Source organism: Triturus cristatus, chromosome 7 (assembly GCF_964204655.1).
Source record: "Triturus cristatus chromosome 7, aTriCri1.1, whole genome shotgun sequence".
NCBI lineage: Eukaryota > Metazoa > Chordata > Amphibia > Caudata > Salamandridae > Triturus > Triturus cristatus.
Genome location: NC_140590.1, coordinates 216,235,673 through 216,258,543, shown reverse-complemented (window position 1 = coordinate 216,258,543; position 22,871 = coordinate 216,235,673). Strand labels below are relative to the sequence as shown.

At 49.3% G+C, this 22,871-nt stretch overlaps 1 protein-coding gene across 4 annotated transcripts in view; it reads right to left on the bottom strand.

The window, feature by feature from the left end:
* LOC146809250 (zonadhesin-like) overlaps positions 1-21,115 on the bottom strand; it is a 173,769-nt gene extending 152,654 nt beyond the window's left edge. Inside the window, exon 1 of one of the 4 annotated variants that reach the window (XM_085616074.1) lies at positions 21,003-21,115. The gene's annotated coding sequence lies outside the window, so the exon portion shown is untranslated. The remainder of the gene's footprint in view (positions 1-21,002) is intronic. The other 3 variants (XM_085616076.1, XM_085616073.1, XM_085616075.1) reach the window with 3 other exon arrangements.
* Between the last annotated feature and the right edge of the window lie 1,756 nt (positions 21,116-22,871).

Sequence of the window (22,871 nt, the reverse complement as noted above, 5' to 3'; positions counted from 1 at the left end):
CTACAGAAATAGACATAGGGACCAACAAACCCTGGAGGCAGATCAAACACACTAACTGCAACAGTGAGAGGGTTATCTATTTGATCACTTGTCCCTGCAACTTGAGGTACGTGGGCATGACCACCAGGAAGGTGAAACTCAGGATAATGGAACACAAAAGCACCATCAGATGTCAAAGGCAGGCAACCCGCATGACCAGACACTTTGTGGAACACAATCATAGTCCTGATGACATTAGGTGGACGGTTTTAGAACAACCTTTCATTCCGCCCCACATGACCGATATATCCACTTTCCTATTCAGAAAGGAGCAACGCTGGGTTTTTACACTCAGAAGTGACACGACAGGGCTAAACGAGTCAATTCCTTGGACTTCGTTATAACACTCTAGGGTCTGAGCCCATTGTGTTGGTACTGGGGCCCTTTATTGTTGGGTCGTGTTCTGTGTCGAGTCTCTAGATACAACACACCAGTCTGACAAGCATCTCTAGTTTAATCGAGTGGCGCTCTAGTCAGAGTTGTCTAGGATATTGTTTTAACCCATCTCTACCCCACCCTTTGTGACATTATCCCTAGTATACAACATTTTCACAGCGAGAAAGATATTCTCTTGCGTGACGACTAGAGCTCGGTGACGGTCATTATCAATAAACTCAAGACGCATTCACCTTGTCTACCCATAGTTAAACCGGATTAGTCTGTTCTCCTGGTCGTACTACCACAAACGGTGAAACATGGGGCCGAGATTGCATCTTCTATGGATACCTCTGCTCGAGGTATTACGCTATTCTGGCTATGAGCGCGCTGCATATAGCTCAAACTACATCTTGCACGCTCTGCACCCTTGTCCTAACCTGGTCTATCCGTAGTTAAACTTGATTAGTCTGTTCCCCCGGCCGTACTACCATAAACGGAGAAACATGGGGCCGAGATTGCATCTTCTAGGGATACCTCTGTTCGAGGTATTACGCCATTTAGGCTATGAGCGCGCTGCATATAGCTCAAATTACATTTTGCACGCTCTGCACCCTTGTCCTAACCTAATTTGTCTGGTCATCCTGGTCAATCATGGTCAATCATGGTCAGCCAACATAATAAGTGCAGTTCAGGGTTTTGTTGTTCAGAACGGGGAAATGTGAGGCAGAGATGGTATCTTTTAGCGATACTTCTTGTCGGAGGCATTACATCGCTCAGGTTACGAGCGCCCTCGATTATTGCCCAAACTACGATTCCCATGAACCTTTGGAATATACACGCACGCTCAGGGCACGTTCCACGTCATCGCGCCTCTACGCGATGATTGGCTCGCTGTCCGGAGCGTCACACAGTTGAAAGGCAGGCTTACGAGGCCCCCGTCACGCTCGTTACAACCAGGAAGAAAGTCCGGGGTAACGACGGACAGGTAAGCCAGCTCCCTACACCTTAGTACACACTTATTTGGTCTTTGCACTTGACTCTACCATTAAGATAGGGCTTAGAGCCACCCGTGATGGATGTGTGTAACTTTATCAGCATTTTTGTCATGGACATGATTTAATTGCTCTTGACTCTACCATAAAGATGGGGCTTAGAGCTACCCGTGATTGTTGTGTGTAACTTTATCAGCATTTTTGTCATGAACATGCTTGCTAAACGGTATTGGTTAATCTGCTTTCCATCCCAGTAGCAGCATGGCTTATTCCATTCTGTAGTTAGTCGATACATCTTTGTCTGTAGATGGGTTTTTAAGTCTTTAGAGTTATACAGCTTGGTGCACATACAGTTGAATATACCGTCCTCTGCTGTATTTGGCATCAGCTAGTTTTTCTCCCTTTCTCTTTGTCTTCTAGAGCGTTGCCTCACGCCCTGAGTTGTAACCAGGAGTGTAGGTGCATCCCCGACTTTTTGCGGGTAAGGAGACTACGCAGTCTGCACGCTTAACAAATGTTTATGTACGAGACATTTGCATTAGTTTAAAGAATAAGAGTAGTTTTGTTCAGCATATTCATGTATTATTGTTTCTGTTTTACCTTCAGGGGATTAAGTCACATCACTACGGTGCCACATACCCACGGATAAGTAGGTACTTCTGTAGGTTGTATCGTTCTTTTTATTTCACTCTTTAGTCACTCACGATCTTGCAGTAGTGTTACCTTTTGGTCCTGACGAAAGCCATAGTCATTGGGTAGACACAGGTTGGCTGAAACATGTTGACCCACGAGGGCGTGGCCCTATAACGTTTGTGGACACGCTCCCCTCACAATTTCTGCTGTTTTTAGTTTGGTGTCATTGGATACAGAATAAAATTTATTTTCCAATGATGATCAATTTTAAACCACTTTTTTCTACACACTGCATTTAAATTCACCACACTTATGACAGCTTTCTCAGTCTGAGTTTATCTACCCTCCCAATTACAGGAATCAAAACATCCCGGAGCTCCTCCTTATTACAGTAAACAAAGGAGTAGCAGCTCTATAACTACACCAGGTGCAGTTATGGGAGGTCCCAGATGATGAAGCATGCCACTTCGGTGGGTGATGGGACTTGGCCCTCTTCATGAGGACTCTTTTCATTTTTGAATGTGCTGACCTGTCACTTTTTTCCTTTTGAATGTTTGGTTTAGACCCGCAGACTCTTTTTGTTGTGTTGATTCAAGTGATTTGGGGATTTGTCTGCGCAGGTCTTTAAAATTCCCTCAGACCCTATGACCAGTTGTTTAGTATTGTAGTATTGTTAGCCTAGTTTCCCAAGAATTGGAAATGGAACAGTGAAGTTTGATATGTCGAAGCTCACAGCGTCATAACGCATCTTTTTGGGTAGATGGTTTTGTCGCTGTGTGTCCAGAAGCCGCTGTTTGAGAAATTGGCTCAGTTTGTCACCGAGACCTTTTTGTATGTCTCAGCAGAATGTGAATTGCCTGGACCTGGGAGAGACTAGAAAGGCTGAGGGAGGTCGTGCCACAGGGGAGGGATGGAGACGGCACCAGGCTGCCCTGCACCTGGAGCGGGGAGAAGCAGAGGCTTAATGAGGTGAAGAGGCCTGGTTTAGAGCCATAAAACAATAGACCCATCTCCCTCTGAGTTATTAAAGATCCAGGCCCCCAGTATCAAAGGAAGGTCAGTGACACTAGGGAGGGGGCGGGGCGGAGGGGAAGGGGGAGATACTCAAGACTGATTTAGGGAGGGGTCAGGGACCCCAGAGCACAAGGAAACTTCAAAGACAATAAGGGGTATAACTAGAAGAACTGTAACACCAAGACTTTGGTTATGTTAATGATGTCGTCGAGAACGGTCTCGGTATCATTCAGAGAAGTGCTAGGAGCGCTTTCAAGACGCAGTGGACTGGTCGAGTCTGGCAGCTTTGACCTGTCCATGCTCGGGAAGAAAACCTCTGCCTCAGGAAGAATTGCTGAATAGGCTGCGGGAGACTTGACCCATGCTTCGTGATCTAGGGTTTGTGGGCAGTTTGTAGCTCTTGACTGAGGAGAGACTGAAGGGGTGCTGTAGTGGGTCATGCCCCCCCTTCTTCCTGAGCAGGACTTTGGTGTGTGCAGCATCCTGTACCCCAAGGGCCCCCGAGGTGAGCTGGCTCCCTGTTCAGAAACACAGGAAAATAAAAGTTTCCAGGAAGTCTCAAGTGGTGCAGTGGTGGGACCGTGTTGTGGCAGCCTGAGACCTCTGAAGGGGTGCCTAAGGTGATCGTGGGCACCCGGAGCGAATCAAGACTGATGCGCAGGGTGCGTGTCTTGGTGTGGCTACAGGTATTGGAGCATCTGTGGATTGTGGGCATCGTGGAAGAGACGAGATTGGGGGTGGGCAGGGGGTGCATGTCACAGTGCAGACATCAGTGGCATTAAGAAGTAGTGAGTCTCCGACACGCGGGTTGGTGTGTGGTGGTGCAGCCGGGGCATTAGTGGAGAGTGCCTGGTACCTCGTGTGCACCAGGAGGAGAGGTGAGACTCAGACGCGTAGTGTGCGTGTCATGATGCGACCAGGGAGTTAGTTGAGAGCGCTTGGGTCATCGTGAGCACAAAGAAACGAGGTGGGTCTCTCCAACACGCAGTGTGCGTGTGGGGGTGCAGTTGCGGCGCTAGAGGGGAGTGCCTGAAGATCGTGTGCACTAGGTGACGGAGCGAGACGCAGACGCGCAGGGTGCGTGTCAAGGTGCCAGCCGAGGCGTAGTGAGGTGCGCCTGGTCATCGGAGGCCAGAGGAGGAGTGAGTCTCGGACGTGCGTGTCAAAGGTGCCACCGGAGGTGCTGGTGAGGAGTACCAGGGAGCTGTGAGCACCGGGGAGAGAAGAAGTCCTAACAGCACTGGAGAGGAGGGCCAAGTGATCGTGCCCTCGAAGGCAACGTGGGGTGGCACCAGCGTTGTGTGGAAGGCTTTGTGGAAGGAGTGTGCTGAATGTTGGCGGCCGGGACCGGCAGCCCCGCAAGAGCTGAACTACCAGCCCGAGCACACCTTGCCAGTGGTGACAAGGTTCTGAAGTGAGGCCAAGGCACTGCTACAGGAGAGGAGTAGGGTCGTGCCCCCCAGGTAAAGTCGATCACCGCCTGGGGCGGGGTGTGGGCTCGAAGCGACACTCTCTCTGCCTCTTGCTGCTGGCAGCTGTGTGCGCCTATTGCTTCAGCCCGGCTCTCAGTCCGTGTTGGTCCCGGACAGGGCAGGACAGGGGCCAGGGCCCGGAGTGGAACTTGGGTGTCATTGTTGATCCGTGTTGGGGGCAACCGGTTGCACAACTTCTGAAAACAGTTGTATAACACTTTGCCTATTTGCTGCTAACAAACTATCGAGCTATTGAACAACGTCCGACACTGGTGGTGCTTAACGAACTCAGGGGTTAGTGCACCATGCACTACGTTATGTTTCTCTTGCAGAATACAGGATCATAGTGTGGCGCACTGCATTGGTTATTTACTGCACTGTACTGAATTTCACTGCAACGCATTGCCTTATTCCTTCCTTGCACAGGGCATGCTGGTAGAGATCCGGGTTGCATTATCTTTTGTTGACTCAGTGCATGATCATGACACTGCGCATGGTCACTGTGGCGTGGTACAGGAACCCATCGTTAAGTAGGGCAGTATTCCTTTTATTTTGCAACGTGTGTGATTCTAGTGATACGACGTACCTAACCCGTTGAGAATGGTTAAAAGTCAGCGTAACTGTTGGTTAAAAGCGGTGGTTGGGGATTAGGACCGCCCAACCCACCGGAAACAATATTACCCATTGTGTATATGTTGGATTTGTATCGTGTGGTCATTTCGTATATCTTTCTATATAAAGTATAGCTGTTTTATACAAACTTGTGTGGAGTCCACTTGTGGTGACATCAAACATCATTGGGATTGCGGTGGGTGTGGTTGCACATACTGAACACTCGTGCCTTGGAGATAAGCCTGGCTGCTCATGTCAAGCTACTAAGGGGGTGAGCAGGGTTGTCTCGGACGGTGTCCTTTCTTGGCCTAACGTGGAAGGGGGGGGGACGGGTTGCGCACTTGACAACAACGGTGCGCACGGGATCTCCGGCTTCTAACAGCGTTGTTCTGGTGGTTCATAGAGTAAGGAGTCCGTTGCGATGAAGAGGTTGCGTCCATTATCTGTGGGAGTTTTTCCCCAGAGTTGGGGGCGGGCACCAAGAGTCGTCCCAAGCTAAGGGGGCAGGTCCTAGGAAGAGTACTTTAGGCTTGTCCGAGGTGAGCTTGAGGCAATAATCTTTCAAACACGTGGCCACAGCCTTTATCCCGCTGTGGAAGTGGGAGCTGGCAGCTGTAGGATCATTGGTGAGGGAAAGGATCAGCTGGGTGTCGTCAGCATAGGAGATGTTGAGTCAGTGGATTCTGACAATGGCCGCAAGAGGGGCCATGTAGATGTTGAAGAGGGTGGGGCTCAGGGAAGAGTCTTTGGACACTCCGCAGCTGATCTTTGTAGGATCTGAGAGGAATGGAGGTAGCCTGACTTGCTGCGTTTGGCAGTTAAGGAATGAGTAGATCCAGTCCAGGGCTTTGTCGCAGATGCAAACATCATGTAGTCTCATGATTAGGGTGCGGTGGGAAAGTGTATCGTAGGTAGCTGTGTGGTCAAGTAGGAGGAGGGCTGCGGTTTCACTGTGGTCGAGGTGGGATCGGATTTCATCAGTGGTGGCGAGGAGAGTGGTTTTGTTGCTGTGTTTGCTTTGGAAGCCAGATTGATAGTTGTCCAGGATGTGGTTTTCCTCAATTAACTCCGAGCTATATAATGATGGCCATCTCAATGACCTTGGCTGGGAAGGGGGGGAGGCAGATAGGTCTAAGGTTCTTTAGGTCTGTTGGGTCGGCGGATGGCTTCTTCAGCAGGGGGTTGATCTCTGCATGTTTTCTGTTGTCGGGGGAGGTGGCGGTTTCGATGAAGCAGTTGATTGTGTGCTGAAGCTCTGGGGCGATGGCTGTTCTAGGGAAGATGTGATATTAGCAATGGTCTGATGGGACCCAGAATAGATGCTCTTCAGGGTCTTGAGTATCTTTTGTGGTGAGCTGGGTCCAGTTGAGGAGGATCCGTTGGGGTATGTTGTGGTTGCGTGCAGAGTTGACAGGTGTGGAGGCAGGGTCTTGGGTGTTGAAGCTGTCGTAGATAACCTTGTTGTGGAAGGTGGTGCTGAGTTTGTTTCAGATGTCCTGGGAGAGCGGATGTCTATGGTCTTGCTGTTGGGCCTGGTGACCTCCTTGGCAATGGTGAAGAATACCTTGCTTGTGTGTTTTGGCGTGGATTCTGTCTTGCAGGGCCATTTTCTTTGTGGCTTTGAGGTGGTGGTGGTGGTGGTGGTGGTGTGTGTTGATGGCAGTTTCGAAGGCTGTGTGAGTTTCTGGGGTTTTGTTGTTCCTCCGTCTCTTTGAGTCACTTAGAAGTGCACCTGGACTTTGAGGGCAGAAGTAAACCAGCTGGCTTTCCTGGAGTGTTGCTTTTTTGGGGGCCTCTTTAAGGAGGGCTAGAGTGTTGGCGCAGTTGGAGATCCATCGGTGGAGGTTATGTGCCGAGGTGTTGATGTTGGTGGTGTGGTAGTGGTGAGGAAGGCAGTGAGGTGTTACTCAGTGGCCTTGTGTAGGATCTGCTTCACATGTTTACTTTTTGCTGGTGTTTTACTGTTTTTCGACATCAATCTGGCTGGAACCCTGCTATTCAGGGCCCCAGCCTAGCTGCTTCCTCTCTAAAATGATTCCATGTACTTTAGGTACAATTCAGATTGGATCTGAGGTGCCCTTATAAGTCCCTAGTATATGGTATACTATGTACCCAGGGCATAGGTACTCCAGAGGCCTACCAGGGGCTGAAGCATGTATGCCATCCCTGGAAAGCCACCCAAAATGACACCACAGGTCTGCTACTGCAGCCTGGGTAAGGTGGTGCATGCACCCCTTACTGAGATATAGGTTCACTATATCTCACCATATACTGCACATACCAACCTATCAGTCACCCCTATGGAAGGCCTTATCAATCCTGAAGGCATGGTGCTTGGTTATATGTGAGGGGTGCCCAGGCTTAGCTGAGCCCCTCTACAGCCTTCGGAACCTCTTCTCCGGGGTTGTCAGTAGTGCAGCCTTACCATATACTCTTAAGTGCATTATAACCAAACGGTAAATACTAACTTTGGACTGGCTGCACGGAAACATGTTGTATTTGGTGTCAAACACCTTGGAATCATACCCCCACGCCAGCAACTGGTGTGACAGTATGATCCCACCCTTCTAGAGGGAGAGACATGGCAGCACCGGTATACCCGGTAAAAACTTAATAGAGCCCTGGCATCACAAAATGGATGCTGCAGCCACAGACAAGTCTGGCCTCCTACTGCTGACCGACACTTCTGCAGGGGGGCCTGGACAAAAGGTTTCCTGTCACAGGGAGGTGTAACCAACTCCCAGACAGGATTATGTGTATTGGGGCTGGGTGGGAGCACTCTGAGTACTTTGAAGTCCTGCACTGGGGGCACATTTGGTGTCCCTCTGCATAGTCCAGCTCAGACCGGTTCAGGAGTTTCCGGCCCCGACTCTGGCATGAAACTGGACAAAGGAAATGGGTGCAGCCACCCCTCTTTCCAAACACTCCCATAGGTGGGTCCCCAGAGCTAGTCCAACCACTTCCTTAGGTATAAGTAAGGAACATCTGTAACCAGAACTGGACGAAACTCTGAAGCCAAATCCTGGAACTTCGACGCTCTACTCATGACTAGAGGACTGAAGAAATTTCCCTTGGAGTCAAGGAGTGACTCCCTTGCTTGGCAGGCACCAACGAAGCAATTCGCCGGTCTGCATTATCGAAGCTCCCACCAGACTCCGAAGTAGTTGCAGCCCAGGAAGAGGATTTCCAGACATCTCAGAGGCCGGCCCGAGTCCCCAGCAAAGCTGAGACCCGCAGCCCTCGTGAGTAGCGTGGAACCGGAACTCCTGGTCACTGTGCATTGACTTAAACATCTCTTGAAGTCGTGCTTCGGCTGACTTGTAGCCCCCACATCGAGCACTAAATCTACCAAAGATGGTTGGCCTGGTCATTCAGAGTGACCCGTGGGCCGCCATTTTGTGTTTCGTCTTGAGGTCCCTTTGCGATCCCTGGTCCGTTGACTGGTGGGTCCCTGAGGGGGTAACTTTGAATTTCCTTGGGCTTTCCTGGTTGCTCCAGACGTGCCCCAACTCCCTACCAAGTGGTGAGTCCCACAGACCTTGCTGGTCTGCACCGAAGCATCTTTCTCGTTTCTGCGTGGGTTGCTGTTGCCAATGCTTGTTGAGTCCAATCCGAGCACAGACACTGCAGCACTCGACATCCTTCATGGGACAACTCGAATACAGCTCCTGATCATCCTCGACACCTCCTGGTCCTCGTGGCTGAAGAGTCAAGCTTCACCTCTTTCACCTGAAATCACCTGACATCGGTGGGCATCTGTCCATCGCCTTCCTGGTCACTGGCTAGTGACCCAGACTGTCCCCTCTGCTTTCAGGTTCTTCTCATCTTCGATCCAGGCTTGGATCTCTTTGGACACTTCACATCTTCATGGCAGCAGAACTTCTTTGCCAGCTCCCATTGAAATAGACGACGCGACCCGACACCAAAAGACACCTATGCACCCAGCTTCCCTGTGTGAGGTAACACGAGTACTCTGGTGCTCCCTTGTGTGCTAGCCCTGGAACATCGTAAGTCCAAAAGGGTTTGGTCCTGACTCCTTTCTAAGTGTCCCTAATCTTTTAAAAACCTAACCGCGACTTTCTCTTAGAAGCTAACGGGAGCTCGCAGCTGTGTTCACACACTGCACACGGCTCCAGTGGGTTCCCTGTGTCACTACCTTGGGTGGTTCCCTGGGGTTCCAGTGATTCTACAGGCTCTAGGCCTTGTGTCTAGTTCAGTTGTGGTTCTTATACCACTATTTTAGTATATGGTTTGGCTCACCCCTAGGGCCGGACGTGTATTTGTGCTATTTTACTGTGATTATTGAAGTGTAACTTATGACCTCTAGTCATAAAGAGACTAGGAGGGTGTGTTTAGTAATTATATATATATATATATATATATATATATATATATACACACACACACATACACACACCTGGTGTGGATATCTTTCATTTAGTGACCCAAGAGATTATAGACTGGTAAAACAAGCTGCTTTACATTCCTTCAAGACTTAGCCTGAAGGCTGCTCTCCATAGCTACCACTAGGATAGCTTTCAATAAATGTTGTCTTTAACCTATAACCAATAAGGGGTTGTTTGGACTGATACAAGGTGCCCACTATAACTAGTGGACAGCATATATCAGGCCAACTACTCACACCTTGTTCCGGCTATGATGGGGGGGATGTGGTGAGGGTGGCAGCGGACAGTGAGGGTAGTGAAGGTGAAATGCACGCAGTGGTGGTTGATCCAGAGGAGTTGGGTGGTGTGTCTGTAGGCAGTGTTCCCGCTGGTGGTGAAGACGGGGGTCGAGCAAGTGTCTGGCTGCGTGGTCGAGCCAGTGACTAGCTGGTTGAGTCTGATGTTGGAGAGGTTGTCCAGCAGGGACATGGTGCACTGGTTGCTGGGGTTGTCCAGGTGGAAGTTGCGTTCGCCGAGTAGGATGTAGTCAGTGGATACGAGAACCTGGGGCACAATGGGGTCTATGATGGCGTCGGTGAAGAAAGGGCAGGGTCTGAGTGGCCTGTAGATGAGGGTGCCAGGGTGGTGTTGGGGCTGGTCTGGATATGAAGGTGTTCCATGGTTGTTGTTAGGCCATTGGAGGCGATGGTGGGTGTACTTGTGGACGATGGCGATGCTTCCTTCTGGTCGGTCGGTGTGGTCCTTATGATTGATTTCTTAGCCATCGGGGATGGCTTTGGTGATCTCTGGGCTGAAGCAGGGATTGGTCAAGGTTTCTGTGAAGAATACAATGTCAGGAGAGGGGCCGCTGAAGAGGTCCCAGCTTTTAGTGACAAGTTTGTGGAGGGCGTACGTTTAGCAGGATGCAGTTGAGCCTGTAGGAAGTGCTGTAGATCGGTTGGGCAGCAACAGTATGCGGCGTTGGTGAAGGTGTGGCTGCAGTTCCAGCAGGCGAAGGGTCCTTGGGTCTCCTTTGGAAATGTCAGGTGGCAGGCGGTGTAGCGTCTGGATTGGAGGGCGATGAGCATGCTGGCGTCAAAGTAATGAAACGTCCGAGAACCAGTGTCCCTGGTGCTGGGCACGGTCCAGGTGCAGACAGGCTTGGTCTTGGTGTGGTAACCATTAAATAGTGCTGGGGAGGAGGGGCAATCTCAACACTGCGGCAAAAAAAAAAAAAAAATATGAACAAGGGAAGAAAAGGCAAAAAGAAGAACAATGGCAGAAAAAGCAGAAAAGAGAAAGGGGCAGCCCAGCTGAGCACAGACGCTCTACCACTAGAAGTGAGGTGCAGGCAGGTACTTGCAGGTGGAGGAAGGCCTCAAACTCCTGACCAGGGTTCAGCAATAGGGGCAGCAGCTACCAGGCAGAGGTGTGCCATGAAGGGAGCAAGTCCCCTAGAAGGTCAGAAGCATCATTGTCAGGATTAACTGGATGCCTTTTACCCACTTTCTCCTCCAGGGGACAAAGTTAAAGTCAGCTCGTGGCTAATCTCTGGGACCTTGCACCTACCGGTTTCAATCCGTGGCTGCCCTGTGTGTTGTTGCTCTTTCTCTCTCCCGCCGCCGAACCGCCAAAACATCGCAGCCGCAGTGCAGAGGGACTTCACCTCCCAGACTCCCCAGCGTCAGAGGGCGGAACCAGGCGACGCAGCTTACGCGCCTGGAGGCGCTTTAAATCACAGCGGTCCTCCGGTGGAGCGGGGGACAAAGTTAAAGTCAGTTTGTGGCTAATCTCTGGGACCTTGCACCTACCGGTTTCAATCGGTGGCTGCCCTGTGTGTTGTTGTTCTTTCTCCCTCCCGCCGCCGCACCGCCAAAACATCGCAGCCGCAGTGCGGAGGGACTTCACCTCCCAGACTCCCCAGCGTCAGAGGGCGGAACCAGGTGACGCAGCTTACGCGCCTGGAGGCGCTTTAAATCACAGTGGTCCTCCGGTGGAGCGGGAGACAAAGTTAAAGTCAGCTCGTGGCTGATCTCTGGGACCTTACACCTACCTTTTTCAATCCATGGCTGCCCTGTGTGTTGTTGCTCTTTCTCCCTCCCGCCGCCGCACCGCCAAAACATCGCGGCCGCAGTGCGGAGGGACTTCACCTCCCAGACTCCCCAGCGTCAGAGGGCGGAACCAGGCGACGCAGCTTACGCGCCTGGAGGCGCTTTAAATCATAGCGGTCCTCCGGTGGAGCGGGGGACAAAGTTAAAGTCAGCTCGTGGCTAATCTCTGGGACCTTGCACCTACCGGTTTCAATCCGTGGCTGCCCTGTGTATTGTTGCTCTTTCTCCCTCCCGCCGCGGCACCGCCAAAACATCGCGGCCGCAGTGCGGAGGGACTTCACCTCCCAGACTCCCCAGCGTCAGAGGGCGGAACCAGGCGACGCAGCTTACGCGCCTGGAGGCGCTTTAAATCACAGCAGTCCTCCTGCATCGCGGGATAGCGCCAGGCTAAGCCCGGGCAAAGGGCGGGCCGTCTGTGGCCGTCAGGGGCCGAAGGAGGCCGGGCTGGGCCACGTCCCGTTCTTCCTTTCCCCCTTCCTGGCCTTAGTCATCTATTGATATTTCCATCCTGTAGGTGTGGACACAAGAGGCCCTACATTACATGCTGCCACTCAGGTGACTTAAATATATGTTGTATGCCTCACTGACCTGGCCTTGTGCACATTGCTCTCAGGTAGACTGCCTAAAAACGGCGGGTGGCGAGTACAGCCGGTTTCACTGTAATATTGCTAGCTGTAACAGATTTGTGTATTTAAAACAAGAGGGTTTGTGATAGGGATACTCAGTACTGTTTCGTCTGATTATGGTCAAAAATAAGATCACCAAGCTGAGGGTGGAGGGAGGGGTTAAAAGGACTCTCGATGCTTTTATTACAAGAGCTGAATCGCTTTTAGTACACGAGATTCAATTGGCTGAGCATAGACTCTCCCTGGATTCCCAAATAGCAAAGAAGCGATCCTCTTTGGGTAACATAGCCTCCTGCATAACGTCCGGCGGAGGGGCACATTCAATTGAACCTACTCTGGTCCACGAGATTCAGTCTGACATTTCTGACACACCGCTAACTGTCGATCTAAGTTTACAGGGGGATACTACGACAGTGGGCTCAATAGGGCCGTTTAACGGTGGGCAAAATGCCGCATTGGGATCACATGGCATAGGGGACACCCAGATGATTACCCAACAAAGACCAGTGCAGGGGGACGTTCCAAGAGAGGGGTCTAGTACATATCTAGTATCAGGAGATGCTAACCCTATATGGAGTCCTAGTAGAGAGGTAGTTACACGCTCTAAAAAAACAAAAGTCTTAGCGGGGCTCTCAGAGTCGGGTGGATCACAATGCTCTACCCGTGCCAGTAAACCCAGTCGAAAAGGGATGGCTAACTCCATCAAAGGCACTAGTAAGAACCCTGACAATATAGGCTGTCCAAATTGTCAAAGCGTAAGAGGGATGGATGGGACCCAAGAAATTATCCTAGCATTAGAAAATAAAATGGTACAGCTCCTCCACCACTTTTTAGGGCCAGTAATGGCGAAAATCTGTAATATGGAAGGGATTATAAATAGATTTGTGGCCAATAACAGGGGGCAACCCACTAAGGATCTCCTGCAGGAGAGAGAGGAGGGGACTACAGTGGCTGACCGTAGAAACAAGGTAACAATTAATGTGGAGAAAGCCCAGAGCGAGTATAGAAAGACACCCCCGGAGACAGATAAAACTATCAATAAGGACTTGAGCAGGGAGGCCCCAGATAACCTAGGTATCCCACATGAGATTAGGGATAGTGGTCGGGTACAAAAGAAGCCCAAGAGGTCGTCTAAGAATAACAGTATGGACTATATCCAGGGCACTCCAGGTCTCCAGACACTAGATTAACCCCCGGCCTCCTGTCCTTACTCAGTAGTGCTAGTAGGAGTACCAGGAATAAATAATGGCAGCGAGGAATCGGCCAGTACTCTGATTAATAAGGCCGCGCACTGGATCCAAAACAATATACCAGTAAGGAGATTTCAACATGATCAAATTCTCATGGCCAGGAGGGTGGCCTGGATCGGGGGTGGAGAGAAAATATTTGCAGGTGACTGCATTATTGTAAATTTTAGATATCCGGAGTTAGTTAAAGAACTTCTAGATAACCGGTATGGGGCGAGCGAGAGAGAGTCATGCATAAGGATGCTCCCATTGTATTTCTTCTATAGGGACAGTGCCCTTGACCACGGGCAGAACTTGCAATGGCCAAGAACATTTAAGAAAAGCAGAGACGATAACATGCGCTCGGCTTCAAATAGATATGCACCCCTCTCCAATTTTTCTGCTCTGGATGAACAAGATTGACTGGGGAGTTTGGTGAGCATTGAGGTCGAGAGAGTACTTGACACCCAGGGGAACCTGGGAATCGTAACCAAAATAGGAAATAATGCCCAGGATCTAAAAGCTGGTACACCCGCAGGGCTGGTGAGGGTGGTGGAAGATACGCCCTTGAAAGTAATCTGCCCAGAGACAAACCCCTTGCAAAGGAAGATCAAGGGAGGAACCAGCGGCCCGGTTCAAACAACCTCGGAGCTGAGGCTGATATCCTGGAACATTGCTGGACTTGCAACTAAAGTCTCTAATAGCGAATGGCAAGTCTTTATTAAAGGGTACAAAGTTATTTGCCTGCAGGAAACTTGGGAAACGGATTGCAGTGGGTTATTCCTGGAGGGATACAAACTGTTTTTCGTCCCGGCCCGCAAATCGCCAATGGGTCGAGCCAAGGGTGGTCTAATTACTTATGTGGCACTGACCCTGCAAGGAAGCTGGCAAGACCTGGGGTGGGACTTTGATTGTCTCCAGGGCATAAGATACATTACAAAGGGTCTCTAGGTTATTTTTATAAATTTTTATAACGCGGGACAATCGATGTTAAATCTGGTGGAGCTAGATGAAAGATTAATGGGGTTAAACGACACGGGGATTCAAGTATCCAGTTAATTCTGATGGGGGACTTTAATACCAACCAGTGCCCCTACCTGAAATGGGAAGGAGGTATATGGGACGCTTGCCCCTCCATAAAGGGATGGCACACAGAGCACTCCAGAGAGGGTATGGCACTAGGCACAATCTTGGGTAAGTTGGCCCTCACACATACGATGGATCTAGTCGATGGCGGATCACCAAATACAATGACTCCCTCGTTCAAGGGACGGGGCTGCGATTCTATCATCGACTATATCTTCGTCTCTAACGCCTTAATTGGTAGGGTTAGTCACTTTTCGATAGTTCCTAGTGCATTTAGCGACCACAATCCGTTAGAACTGATAATAGGGATTTCAGACCCGCGTACTAAAGTGGATAAAAGGATCACTGAGGGACAATATAAGGCAAACGACCAGGGCAGGAGAATTAAATGGAGTAAGATCGATGGGCTAGCACAGAGCGCTCCTTGCAGACAGTGATAGTCAGACGTGGAAATGCCTGGACAGCACGGTAGAGGGGAGCGACCTGATTGCAGCATTTGAGGGCACTGCCCAGCACATTGATAGTCTTTTGAGGAGTAAATTGAAAAAGTAGACCGACCTCTGCCCCAGATGGTTTGATAAGGAATGTTCTAAGGCTCTTAGAAACCTGAAGCAGGCACTTAACACAGCCCCAAGGGACAGAGGTGCGATTGCTGATTGTAGGAATCGGTACAAAAAGGCTTTCAATAGGCGGAAAAATTGCCTTCAATCTCAGGCCTGGGAGTCACTAAGAGAAGCAGCGGAGCGCCGCGATATGACCAGCTTCTGGAGAATAATAAATGACCCATGCTTTCAAGCCCCGAACAAGCCACAAGTGGCGTCCCATATTTTGCCAGAAGCTTGGGTAGCGCATTTCACAAGTTTATATAACCGGGGCAATCAAGAGATGCAGCAACCCCAAGTTATAGAATCACCTGAGGGTGAGAGTACACCATTTACGGTTGCAGAAGTAAAATCAGGAATAGCCGGCCTGGCACTGAGAAAGGCGCCAGGGCCTGATGGGATTCCACCAGACTTACTTAAAAGTCAAGTAGACCTCTGGGCCCCAATATTGTCCAGGGTACTAAACGCAGCCAGAGAGGTGGGCTTGCCAAGATCGTGGTCCACCGTTGTCATTGTGCCAATATTCAAAAAGGGAAATAGAAATGACCCACAATGCTATCGCCCAAAATCCCTTATAGATGTCACGGCGAAAGATTTGGGGAGAGTCATTTTAAATGGTCTCTCGGATTGGGCCGAAGAACATAACATTATTACCGATCTCCAGTATGGGTTTCGAAATGGGCGTTCTACCACAGACCAGTGCCTCAATCTCTATCATCTAGTGGCCAAATACACTCTGGCTAGGGAAGGTACTGTGTATCTGGCATTTATGGATCTCTCAGCAGCTTTCGACTGTGTTAACAGAAGAAAGCTGTGGGAGATGCTGGCAGAGATGGGTATTGAACCAGGACTGATACGAGTTTTACAGACGCTTCACCTCGATACAACGGCACGGGTGAGATTCACCGATGATGGTGACCTCACAGAAGACTTCCAATGCCGGGGAGGGGTGCGGCAAGGCTGTATCCTAGCGCCATTTCTGTTCACGCTTTATATAAACGGGCTAGAAAGGGCGTTGGGAGTACTGGAGGCAGACTGTCCCTGCATAGGGAGGAGAAGTATACCAGTCCTCCTATATGCAGATGATGCAGTCCTTTTGGCCCGTACAGGAAGGAGTTTACAGGCACTTATTAATGGTTTTGTTAGATTCATGGCGGATTTAGACTTAGTGCCCAACCTTTCAAAATCATATATCATGGAAGTGGGTAAAAAGCCAGCTAAGAATTGTAGTTTTACAATAGGAACCCATATACTTGAAAAAGTAAAAATTTTCAATTATCTGGGGATCGTTTTTGACCAAGATCTTAACTTTAAGCCACTAGTAAGTCATAAATGTAGCCAACATCCTAGCGCCGCGGGGTCTATTATGAACTGCGCAACAAGATTGGGTCGCTGGTCCCCGCATGAAATCGCTCAATTATATAGTTCGGTATGTTGTGCAAAGATCCTGTATGGCAGCGAGGTTTGGGGTTTTACAGACGTGGGGAACATCCAACGTGAAGAAGACAAATTCTTAAAAAGGCTTTTGCAAGTGCCAATATGCATTTCTTCGTTTATTGCCAATGAGGAGCTAGGTATAGATTATCTCACTGACAAGGTCGGCCTCAAACCAATTTCTTGTTGGATAAAAATATGGACAAACCCAGAGGCAAGTCTAAGCAGACTGATTTTAGAGGATTGTATGAAAGGGGACAAGTGGCCCCGAATACCATGGCTCAAATATGTAAGGGATGTACTGACTAGTTTGGGTCACGAAAACTTTTTTTATGAACCATGCACGTTGGCTAGCAGAAACAAGGGTGTTATAAAGATAGATTGCATGCAGCATCTAGTTAGGGCTAGAGAAGGGTTGAAAAGTACAGTAAGGTCATACCAGCTCATTAAAGTTAACCCGGGCATGGAATTCTATCTTGCCAATATGTATAACAGACAGGATAGACTTTTAATGTCCAGATTTAGACTGGATCTTCTGCATCACATCCTGTCTGTTCCAGCGGGTTTTATACATGACGTAAGCTTAAAAGGGTGTTGCGGTTGCGATCTTAGATCTCCACAAGACACCCTCCACTTTGTCCTAATTTGCCCCTTTTCTGCTTACCCACGATCACTGTTTTTAAAAACAATCCTAAAACGCTCCAATATAAGACAGGCTAAAGTGGCTCTTTTATTTCTTAAACTCGCCTCTGAACCTTTCACTCTATTCAGTATAATACATTTTTTGCGTTTGGTAGTTAAATTAAGAAAGACCAGGGGTGAGGATTAATCAGGCTGCCCTCTTCATAGGGAGTAGAAATGAAAGAACTAAAATCTATATTGGCGCCTCATGATCCATCTCTCCAGGGAGGGTGGAAATTTTATATGCCCAAATGAACAGAGTATTATTGTCCCGGTTTTGAATGTTTATATCGATGGATTTTTAACATGATTGTTTTAATGTGAATTATGTATAGGTGTTTGAAATATTTTGTATTAGAAGAAGGCCCGATTATACTATATGTATCTTTTATGGTTATTTTTAATATCCGAATAAAGATTATTTGAAATATATTGAAATACACTAAACTAACATGCAATTTTAAAGGAGATAGTGGGGTGGCATGTGTAGATAGATATTATCACATAGGATGACCACTTATGCAAAGCTTTTCTTCTCGACTGGGGCAAACGGATGCATTATTGTTGTCTAGATAGGTTAATAACACCGATCTCATAATTAACAATTCACCTCATATCCCCCAAAATGTACAACTTGAGAGATATATTGCTTCTTACGGGTTTGAAAGGGTAGCTTGCCATGAATATATAGCATTTCGATTTGGGTTCTTGACAATTATCCACATTCTTTGACAATATGTTCGCCAGCAGACATTCCCCAACCAGGGTCATTTGTAATTATGGCAATATTGTTGGCAACGAGTATAATGGGAAATGACTCGCCCACTACTTAAAGTTAGATGTACGGTGCTACTAGAAACAAAAGAGTCTAATGGCCAAAAACAAAGGCTGAATAAGCCATGAGAACAGGGACACCCCGGGTGGCTTCACTCCAATCAGGATAGATACCAGCATGGCTTTGCTAATACAGACTATAGGAACTGGCTAGCTATTCAAAAAGTTTATTCGGCATGAACGCCCATAGCAATCACTACTGTCATGAAAAGCGTGGCAGCAAAGACGAGCGCTGTATGTCTTGTCCCTCAGATCTAATGCAGGGAGGAAGGTTTGTAGTATGCATCGCAAGTATCAACACGCAAGTGACTTATTATCTAAGAACATGAAGGAATACATTCATGCCATAATACATCATCATCACCACAGGCCAGAATTAGCATATTTTTTTCAAGCCATAGACGCGAGCTAAAAATTATCTATTTCTCATATTAAATAGATTCTCTGCCATCACGATTGGAAGACGCAGCTTTTGGTCCAGGAGCACTTCTATAAAGTAAGAAAGGACTTAAGCCTGACTCCAGAGACCACTAAAGTCAGAAATGATGTGATTGCCGTGTGCTGTTGGGAAGGATTCGTGCGTGACTCCAGAGACAGTTTGGATCAGATTCATGTTTCAGAAGGTTTGTTTTCGGGGCACTGGTGTTCCATTTTGCTGGTAGCAGATGGCGATGTATGTAGATGTTCCACCCAAGTTACTCCGTATCATGCCTTCTCCCCATTCCCAGCTCGTTCGTTTCTACATACAAGTGCCAGGTATTAGCTAAGTGTGCGAGTAACAGCTCGGGGTACAGCACCGTGACTGCTACTGGAGCGGTCGTGGCCTCTCGTGAGCACCCAGAGTACTGCAGCCCTAGCAGCCAGGTGCTGCTAGCCTAGGAAGGGTTTCCAAGAACAGCCGTGGAAAGGTGCGATGACACCTGCGCCTGGAAGACGTCCATCGCCTTCATGCGGAGGCAAGTCTGGGCAGAGCCTGCCTGTGGCTCATGCAGGGACCCGTCTTTAGTGCAGTTACTCTTGGCGTCTCTTCTTCGTGATAAAACCCCTTCCTTAATGTCGGGGGTGAACATTCCCGCCCTATAGAGGGATTTACACCCCTCATTGACCAGATAAAATCCATTATGGCTTCAAACGTGGGTCGCGAAAAAGCTTGTATGTGCCCCCCCTACTCACGTAGGTCTGTGATCTTTATTAAGATGTGAGCATGCCCCCCCCCCTCGTGTGCCAGTTTATTAACTACTGACTGACAACGTGTTTCCATCACCACGGATTTTGCACAAACGTGTTCTTTGATTTCTACTGAGCTATTCAGACGCATGTTTGAGCAGGGTTTCCAAATGGCTCCTTTCACCCGAAAGACATTTCCTATCGGAGGCGTTCATTTCGGAGAAGAACTGCATTGTGGGAGTTGTAGTCTTTCTTCACTTAAGTTAAGCAAAATGGACATAAGTATAGGATAGAAGACATGTGTAAGACTGGAGGGTTGTGTTCTTGGTGACAAGGAATAATTTACCATCACCTCGCATAAGATACGGACAGGACGGGCATGCAGGCTGCGAGGGTGAGAAAGTTACACTGGAAGGAGTGGGGATCTGATCAACAGGCAATAGAGAAAGAAAACAGACAGCCAAAAGCTAGGTGAAGGCACAAAGCCAATAGTATGGTGAAATGCTACCGGGGCAGTCAGGGAGCAAACGCCCACAAAGAAATAGAGATCATAGCTGCCAACCCGTCTACCATCAGTTAGAAACTTCAGATCAGCAGCAAAGCACCCTCCCTGTGTCTGGAGGCAGCCAGGCTGCAATAGTCGCCAACCGCCCGGGGACAGTCCCGGCGAGTTGGAGACTGAACCGGGTAATATTGTTGGAGAAACTGTTCTTTATAGCACACGGGTGCGCAAACAATAACTTTCTATCTGCAGCAGCCCCGTGCTACAAAGTGTCCAGGGAAATGTTTTCAAATGTTGGCAAATATATGCCCTGGCAAGTTTCCAGGGTCCATGCGCTCATGCCCATGTTTTTTTAAAAATTCTGTGATATTGTAGTCTTGCTGGATTATAAAAACAGGATTTAAGGTTTAAAAAAACAAACAAAAAAAACACATACCCCCACCCACCCCCACCCGCCCATTGCCCAGTATGTGAAGGCACCATAAAGAAAGGTATTGCCACAGCTAGGGCCCCTTTAAGATGGGCTTACATGGTTATTACCGCATCTCAGTACTGAGGTAGTACTGATTACATGAAACAAATCTACCATGGGGGGAGAGACACAGCTAAAGGCACAATAAGGAGGGAGAAATGTTGCTGGAATAATAAAAGGTAGAAATGCATCCGAGAGGAAGGAAGAGGACAAGTAGCATTGGACGAAGCAATAAAGTGAAAGGGGGTGGGGGGCTCCTGGAAGGATAGATAACAAACATTAAAGTTTGAGGATTCAGCGAGGCAACGGGCGACTACAACACATATGTGCCACTGAAAGGATCAACGAGATGCAAAAATACAGAAAGGTAAGAAAAATAATTCAGGGTAAGGTGGTAGATAACCCGCCTCCAGAGGAAGGGGGGAGGGTCACTAGCAGAAAGGGTAGACATCAACATTATTACATACAAGACAGACTTTTGTGGCAAAAGTACGAAAGGAGAAAAAAAGCTATGCATATTCAAAAGGGGGAAAAAAAATAAGAAAAAAACACCTGCGCCAGAAAAGTAGCTGAAAAGTCAGAGAAAGTCCAATCGACAGTCGAAGGAGTCATTTTGAATCACTAGACCATCAAACTACAACGAAAACATAAGAATAGGAAAAGCCTGACATAAGTAACCAATGCACACATTTTGTGTATTTAAAGTGGTGTATACATCATAGAAAAGTGACTATACCTGAGCCTTACGTAATAAAAAAATCCCGTCCTTCTGCTGGTCTGATGGGAACAAGCCTTCCTGCCTCAGCAGCAGGTTTATATAAGCAGCTGCCTGCTAGCAATCCATCAAGTGTGGCAAGTAAAAGAATCATCCCCAGGCAGCCAACAAGCACGCTCCCACCCGATCAGGCCTCTAGGAACACCTGGTTCTCGTTTCTGCCTAAACAGGCTTCTACAAAGCCAGTAAGTCTAGCCTCTTCTTGCAAAGGTTGTTCTGTTTTGTCCGTAGTGGGAGAAGCTGCTGTGCCCTTACTGATCTAAAAAAAAAATGCACACAAGCAAAATAAGTTTTAATATAAAGAAATACTCATTGCCAAAGTTGCCCCTGAAAGGAAAGGAAACACATTCGTGTGTGGTTGTGCTGCTTCTGAACGAGGATAATGCCGCCAATCAATCAATCAATCAGTGACACTTATAAAGCGCGCTACATACCCGTAGGGTCTCAAGGCGCTGGGGGGGGGGGGTGCCGCTACTGCTCGAATAGCCAGGTCTTCAGCTTCTTCCTGAAGGAGAGGTGGTCTTGGGTCAGGCGCAGGTCGGTCGGGAGGGAGTTCCAGGTCTTGGCGGCCAGGTAGGAGAAGGACCTTCCTCCTGTAGTCGCTCTTCGGATGCGGGGGACGGCGGCGAGGGCGTGGTTGGCTGATCGGAGGTGGCGTGTAGGAGCGTAGAAGTTGACTCGGCTGTTGAGGTAGCTCGGGCCTTGGTCGTGTAGGGCTTTGTGTGCGTGGGTGAGGAGGCGGAAGGTGATTCTCTTGTTGACGGGGAGCCAGTGAAGGTCTCTCAGATGTCCGGAGATGTGGCTGGATCGTGGGATGTCGAGGATGAGTCTGGCTGAGGCGTTCTGGATCCGCTGGAGTCTCTTCTGGAGCTTGGCGGTGGTACCGGCGTAGAGGGCGTTACCGTAGTCCAGTCGGCTGGTGACGAGGGCCTGGGTGACGGTCTTCCTGGTCTCTGTGGGGATCCACCAGAAGATCTTCCGTAGTATGCGTAGGATGTTGAAGCACGCCGAGGAGACGTTGTTGACCTGCCTGGTCATGGAGAGGGAGGAGTCCAGGATGAAGCCCAGGTTACGTGCATGGTCTGTCGGTTTGGGTGCGGTGCCCAGGGCGGGAGGCCACCAGGAGTCGTCCCAGGCGGAGGGTGAAGAGCCCAGGATGAGGACCTCCGTCTTGTCCGAGTTCAGTTTCAGGCGGCTGGTCGTCATCCACTCGGCTACCTCTTTCATCCCTTCGTGCAGGTTGGCTCTGGCGGCGGCGGGGTCGTTGGTCAGGGAGAGGATCAGCTGGGTGTCGTCGGCGTAGGAGATTATGCTGAGGTTGTGTTTGCGTACGATGGCCGCGAGGGGGCTCATGTAGACGTTGAAGAGGGTGGGGCTCAGAGATGATCCTTGGGGGACGCCGCAGATGACTTCGGAGGCCTCTGACTTGTACGGTGGTAGGCGGACTCTCTGTGTTCTTCCGTCGAGGAAGGAGATGATCCATTCCAGCGCCTTGTCCTTGATTCCGATGTTGCTGAGGCGCCGTACTAGGGTGCGGTGGCAGACCGTGTCGAAAGCCGCGGAGAGGTCTAGGAGGATGAGGGCCGCTGTTTCTCCATTGTCCATCAGGGCTCGGATGTCATCGGTGGCGGCGATGAGGGCGGTCTCGGTGCTGTGTTTGGCTCGGAAGCCGGACTGTGAGGGGTCGAGGGATCCGTTCGTCTCGAGGAAGGCCGCCATCTGCTTGTTGACGGTCTTCTCGATGACTTTGGCTGGAAACGGGAGAAGCGAGATGGGGCGGTAATTCTTGAGGTCGGTGGGGTCCGCTGTTGGTTTCTTGAGTAGAGCGCT